At 43.2% G+C, this 6,773-nt stretch overlaps 1 non-coding gene across 1 annotated transcript; it reads left to right on the forward strand.

The window, feature by feature from the left end:
- The first annotated feature begins 2,333 nt into the window (after positions 1-2,333).
- trnat-agu (transfer RNA threonine (anticodon AGU)) lies at positions 2,334-2,407 on the forward strand. Its single transcript has one exon. It is a non-coding gene; the product is annotated as a tRNA-Thr (tRNA).
- The last annotated feature ends 4,366 nt before the right edge of the window (positions 2,408-6,773 follow it).

Genomic DNA, 6,773 nt, shown 5'->3' on the forward strand with positions numbered 1-6,773 from the left:
CAGCGCCGCTCAGCATTGGCCATGGAGATTGGAACACTCCCCAGGAGCACGTGCTTTCTTATTGCAAAAGATGGACAGTGTTGCTAGGAAAGATCAGCCTTGTCTGTCAAGCATGGGTTAGCGCTGTCGTCGCTCTCACCAGGCTGCTCATTGTACAAAGTAGAGGTGCTCCGTGGTTGCAATCCACCTCGTCGAACAGTCCGCCACCAGGTTCCCCCCTTTGACTGCGCTCATTGGCTACTGTGCAGGCAGCTCTGCTGAGCCCTTAAAAGTGATTGGCTGGTTTTGCAATCAATTATACAAACCGACAACCATGGTCGCTGCTTTCGAGGTAAAGGAAGTGCTGCGGGATGGAAGCAGTCGATTACATTCGGGCTTTGCACAAACAAACTAAATTAGAGACGTGACTCAGGGATGTGTGCTTCTGTAAATATTATTTATATTGTGAAAACAATTGGACTTGTTTCTTATGTGCCATTTATAGAGGGAAAAATAATCTATTTTTTGTTCGTTCATGGGATGTGGGCTTCGCTGGCAAGGCCGGCATTTATTGCCCATCCCTAGTTGCCCTTGAAAAGGTGGTGGTGAGCCGCCTTCTTGAACCACTGCAGTCCGTGTGGTGAAGATACTCCCAGAGTGCTGTTAGGGAGGAAGTTCCAGGATTTTGACCCAGCGACGATGAGGGAACGGCGATATACTTCCAAGTCAGGATGGTACGTGACTTGCAGGGGAACTTGGAGGTGGTGGTGTTTCCATGCGCCTGTTGCCCTTGTCCTTCTAGGTGGTAGAGGTCGCGGGTTTGGGAGGTGCTGCCAAAGAAGCCTTGACGAGTTGCTGCAGTGCATCTTGTAGATGGTACACACTGCGGCCACGGTACGCCGGTGGTGGTGGGAGTGAATGTTTAAGGTGGTGGATGGGGTGCCAATCAAGTGGGCTGCTTTGTCCTGGATGGTGTTGAGCTTCTTGAGTGTTGGAGCTGCACTCATCCAGGCAAGTGGCGAGTATTCCATCACACTCCTGACTTGTGCCTTGTAGATGGTGGAAAGACTTTGCAGATTCAGGAGGTGAGACACTCGCTGCAGAATACCCAGCCTCTGACCTGCTCTTGTTGCCACAGTATTTATCTGGCTGGTCCAGATAAGTTTCTGAATAAGATTAAGGTTGCATTGATTTAGAATTTAAGAGATCTCAAGAATCAATCCCTGGATACAAAAAAAAGTAAAACCCTGAAAACATTTAGCAAAACCAGCCCAAAGCTGGAAAAGTGCAAGTCAGGGCGGCCTCTTAAATACTGTAGATCCTGCCCCTATTTGCCAATCGTCTTGGAACATACAATACATGTGCTGCCCATATCCCTCCCCTAAGGTACAACACCAACATGAATGTGGAAGGATGTCCTCAATAGACTGTGTACAGCTTTGGCAATTTTTGTTTAGAATACAATAATTTTCACTTACCTGATAGTGAAAAATCACCCTCAAGAGGAGTACCCAAACATAGCAACGTGGTGATAACAGGTAGGATTTTAAAAAAGTATTTTGTAAAGCATTTTCAGATGCAATAACATAGTTTTTGTAAAGAGCTGTGACCTGTTTAGAGATTAATAAAGGCACTAATGAGGTTTATAAACAAACTCTCAGTCTATATTGGTTTATGTTTTTAAGAGTTTGTCTAATTATTTGAGTCGGTGGGGTTGGCATTACTGCAAAAGGCAAGTAATATTTTGGATATAACCCTCGGTCAGAAGGAAAGGGTTAAATATAAGAACGCAAAAAAAAAAGCCAAATTAATATACGTACCTGACCTGCTGAGTGTTTCCAGCACTTTTTTTGTTTTTGTTTGAAATGTCCATCTTTTTGTAGTTTGTGTTGTGTTTTAGTTTAACAGGTGCAGGAGCCACAGGATGCTGACTCAATAGGGGGCGGGGTAAGACCAGGGGTCTGCACGGACACAAAATAAAAAGACTGAATGCACGTAAAGCGGCCGACGCTGCGGATGAATGGGCTTTGCAGTGAACAGCAGGCGAGTCCTCATTCAGGAGCTGGGCGCATGACCCGGGCACAATTGATACTCCAGGTTCCATCGGCGCCGGGCCCGGAGCAGCGCGCGCTCCAGGTGCTCTGCTCCTTTCCCTGTCTGATGTTCCCGACAGCCTTGGGGGCGCCTTGAACATTGTGACATGAACGACATTCCCCACCCCCCCCGCACACGGAAAATGAGCAAAAGGGCCACAGGCGGGTCATTGAAATTAAAAGCAGCACAAGAAACACTCAAGACCTCACCAGCAACCTACACAGTCTGGTTTAGTAGCCTTGTAGCCAAGGAATTGCCGCGGCGCCGTGGCTTAGTTGGTTAAAGCGCCTGTCTAGTAAACAGGAGATCCTGGGTTCGAATCCCAGCGGTGCCTGCAGTTTGGTTTTTATTCCCACCAACCTTATTGTTTTCACATTTTCCAATTTTAGCACTTATGACAAATGTTGACTACATATTAGAAAGAATTTAATCCCAATAATTTTATAGCATTCAAACATTTTACACCAGTAAATCAACACGAAAAGTCTATCTAATAGGTTGCCCCCTAGTGAAATTTTATTTTGGAAGAATGACAGATCAGAAACATTGCTAGAGGATGAACCGCAATGGTTTTTCTTTCTTTGTCTTATGCCTTGCCAGCATTTCATCTGTCACATTTGAGGAACCTTACTTTAGGCATTACCCTTTTTTTTTTACAGCAAATTAACTCAAATCTTATATTTTCATAAAACAACAAGAAATCACAATTTCAGTCCGTGTTAATTTATTTTTCAGGACATAATTGTTGCAAATTGCAGTATTTAGTCCATATTTTTTTGTTTGTTCTGTCTTTTCCTTATGCTGCCTTTGGAGTTAAAACCTGGCACACTTAAAGAAAACCAAGTCTGTTAGAAACAATTGATAAGTCTCTTGCAGGTCTCAGGGAGACATTAATATATAAATGCCTTAAACTGCATCCCTATTTACCAGTTTGTTCTGCTCACTGGTTTCAAAGGAATGATAACAGCATGTGTCAATTAGATTGTTTCAACAGCTGCTTGGTGGCAGCGTACACTAAACTTAGCAATTTCCTAAGTGTCATCTCCTTGGAGATAGTTTCTGGGAAGCTCAGCCATTATCTATGACATTTTTATGCAGTCAGGTAAGATACATACTTGAATTTTTGGCACTTAAAATAATTTTGAAAGTATATCTTGAGGAGTCAGAGATCAGCTTTTCAGTTCTTCTGAAGCCATCAGCGAGATGGGGCAAAGGGCTATGCGGTAAGTTATGTAGCAAATTCTCATGTGAAGTTTTTGTTAAGGGATGCTGTCAAGTCCAGTTTTACTCTGAGACTTAACATAGGAGTTCCAATTGTGTATTTTATATATTCCCAGGAGTTTTGTATTTTATTCTAAATCTGCTGTTTGTCTTTGCTACTGCTTTATTATCTATTTATTGCTAATAATTTTTCTGTAGTTTATAGCCTAAGCCACAGTCTGCTAGAGACCTCTACCATTTTCCGAAGTCAAGGAGTTCATGTGTGGGTATAGAATCATAGGATCATACAGCACAGAAGGAGGCCATTCAGTCCATCGTGCCTGTGGCTATCCAATTAGTCCCACTCCTCTGCTCTTTCCCCACAGCTCTGCAACATTTTTCCCTTCAAGTATTTGTCCAATTCTCTTTTGAAAGTTATTATTGAATCTGCTTCCACCACCCTTTCAGGCAGTGCATTCCAGATCATAACAACTCGGTGGGTAAAAAATTCTCCTCATCTCGCCTCTGGTTCTTTTGCCAATTACCTTAAATCTGTGTCCTCTGGTTACCGACCCTTCTGCCACTGGAAACAGTTTCTCCTTATTTACTCTATCAAAACCCTTCATGACTTTGCACATTTCTATTAAGTCTCCCCTTAACCTTCTCTGCTCTAAGGTGAACAATCCCAGCTTCTCCAGTCTATCCACGTAACTGAAGTCCAGCATTCCTGGTACCATTCTAGTTAATCTCCTCTGCACCCTGTCTAAGGCCTTGCCATCCTTTCTAAAGTGTGGTGCCCAGAATTGTACACAATACTCCAGTTGGGGTCTAACCAATGATTTATAAAGGTTTAGCATAACTCGATGCTTTTGTACTCTATGCATCTTTTTATAATGCCAAAGAACCCATATGCTTTTTTAACAGCCTTCTCAACTTGTCCTGCCACCTTCAAAGATTTATGTACGTACACCCCAGGTCTCTCTGTTATTACACCCCCTTTAAGATTGCACCATTCTTTCTAACAAAATGAATCACTTTACACTTGCTGTGTTAAATTTCATCTGCCATATGTCTGCCCATTTCACCAGTCTATGTCCTCCTGAAGTCTGTTACCATCCTCTTCAATGTTTACTACATTTCCGAGTTTCGTGTCATTTGCAAACTTGAAATGATGCCCTGTATATCCAGGCCCAGGTCATTAATAGATATCAAAAAGATTAGTGGTCCTGATACCAGCCCCTGGGGGACACCACTGTATACTTCCCTCCTGTCTGAAAAACAACCATTCACTTCTGCTTTCTGGGGGAGAAATTTGGTACCTTAGCGCCTCCAGTTAGCGCCTGGTAGGGGCGCTAATGGGACGCTGAGGCAGTAGCACTGCAGCGAGGCGAATCCAGCGCCGCACACCAAATTCGCCCCCCCCGCCCCCCCCCCCCCGGTAGCGCCGCCGCTACAAGTTAGCACCAGGGATTTCAACGGCAGGCAGATCGTGACATCAGCGAATGTGCCACGCTCACAGGGCGCCCAATCTGTAAAATTGAGTATCGCCCCCTGCCTTAGCGCCTGGTCCCGACAGCAACAGGGAGAGGAGGTGTCAAGCAGGTGGATGCCAGCTCCAGGGGCGCTATTTAAAGGGATCATTAGTAATGAGTTGCAGTTGTCAGGTTAGTGGTGTTTCAGTGCTTCCTTGTCAGTTTGAGATTGAATTCAACTCTTGAACTGTCATTCTAAGGTTGTTTAGTCTCCGGCTTCTAAAAGTTAGTTACATTTATTCTCACAAAATATCAAAGTGCTGCACTTCCTTACATTAATGGGGGCTGTACTGGCAGTCGACCTCACCCTCCAGGATCTACTGCGGAGGGAGCGCAGGCAGCGAGAAAGATTTAAACAAAAAAACATAGAAACATAGAAGATAGGAGCAGGAGTAGGCCATTCGGCCCCTCGAGCCTGTTCTGCCATTTAATGAGATCATGGCTGATCATCCAAATTCAGTACCCTGACCCTGCTTTCTCCCCATATCCCTTGATCCCTAGTGGGGGGGAGGTTCCTAGAGAGCAAATAATAAAAATGACAACAGAGAAGGTCATAGACTTAGGTAGCAGTGGGGAAATTGAAAACCAGAGCGTGTCAGGAAGGGGCAGAAGGTATGGAGTAAAAGGTAAAGTAATAAAAAGGGCAAAAGCAGGAACTAAGTGTCACAAAACATCCTTGAAAGTTCTCTATCTGAATGCACGTAGCATTCGTAACAAAATAGACGAGTTAATGGCACAAATAACTACATATGGGTATGATCTTGTGGCCATTACAGAAACATGGCTGCAGGGTGACAATGCCTGGGAATTAAACATACCAGGTTATTTAACGATCAGGAAGGACAGGCAGGAAGGAAGGGGAGGTGGGGTGGCTATGTTAATAAAGGAAGGAATCACTGTAATACAGAGAAATGATATTGGGTCAAAAGATCAGGATAATGAAACAGTTTGGGTGGAGGTAAGGAATAATAAGGGGAAAAAACACTAGTGGGCGTAGTCTATAGGCCTCCGAACAGTGGCAACTCTTGGACGGAGTGTCAATCAGGAAATAGTTGAGGCTTGTAATAAGGGAACATCTATAATTATGGGGGATTTTAACTATCATATTAATTGGACAAATCAAATTGGGCAGGGCTGCCTTGAGGATGAGTTCATTGAGTGTATTAGGGATGGGTTTCTTGAGCAGTATGTAACTGAACCGACCAGGGGGCAAGCAACCTTAGATCTGGTCCTGTGTAACGAAACAGGATTAATTAAAAATGTCCTAGTAAAGGATCCACTTGGAATGAGTGACCATAACATGGTTGAATTCCATATTCAATTAGAGGGTGAGAAGGTTGGATCTCAAACAAGCGTGCTAAGCTTGAATAAAGGAGACTATGAAGGTATGAGAGCGGAATTGAGTAGAGTGGATTGGGAAAATAGATTAAAGGGTAAGACGATACATGATCAGTGGTGTACATTTAAGGAGTTATTTTACAACTTCCAAAAAAAATATATTCCACTGAGAAGAAAAGGGTGTAAAAGAAAAGACAGCCATCCGTGGCTAAGTAAAGAAATTAAGGATAGTATTCGACTAAAAACAAGGGCATATAAGGTAGCCAAATCTAGTGGGAGGATAGAGGATTGGGAAAACTTTAAAAGACAGCAAAATATAACAAAAAGATTGATTAAGAAAGGGAAGATAGATTATGAAAGTAAATTCGCAAAAAATATAAAAACAGATAGTAAGAGTTTTTATAGTTATATAAAAAGAAAAAGGGTGGCTAAAGTAAATGTTGGTCCCTTAGAGGATGAGACCAGGAAATTAATGGTGGGAAATATGGAGATGGCAAAAACACTGAATTAATATTTTGTATCAGTCTTTACAGTAGAAGACACTAAGAATATCCCAACACTGGATAAACGGGGCTATAGGGGGGGGGAGGAGCTAAACACGATCAAAATCACTAAGGAAGTGGTACTCGG

Source organism: Somniosus microcephalus, chromosome 5 (genome assembly GCF_052327205.1).
Source record: "Somniosus microcephalus isolate GS21.2 chromosome 5, FLI_Smic_1.0, whole genome shotgun sequence".
Classification (NCBI taxonomy): domain Eukaryota; kingdom Metazoa; phylum Chordata; class Chondrichthyes; order Squaliformes; family Somniosidae; genus Somniosus; species Somniosus microcephalus.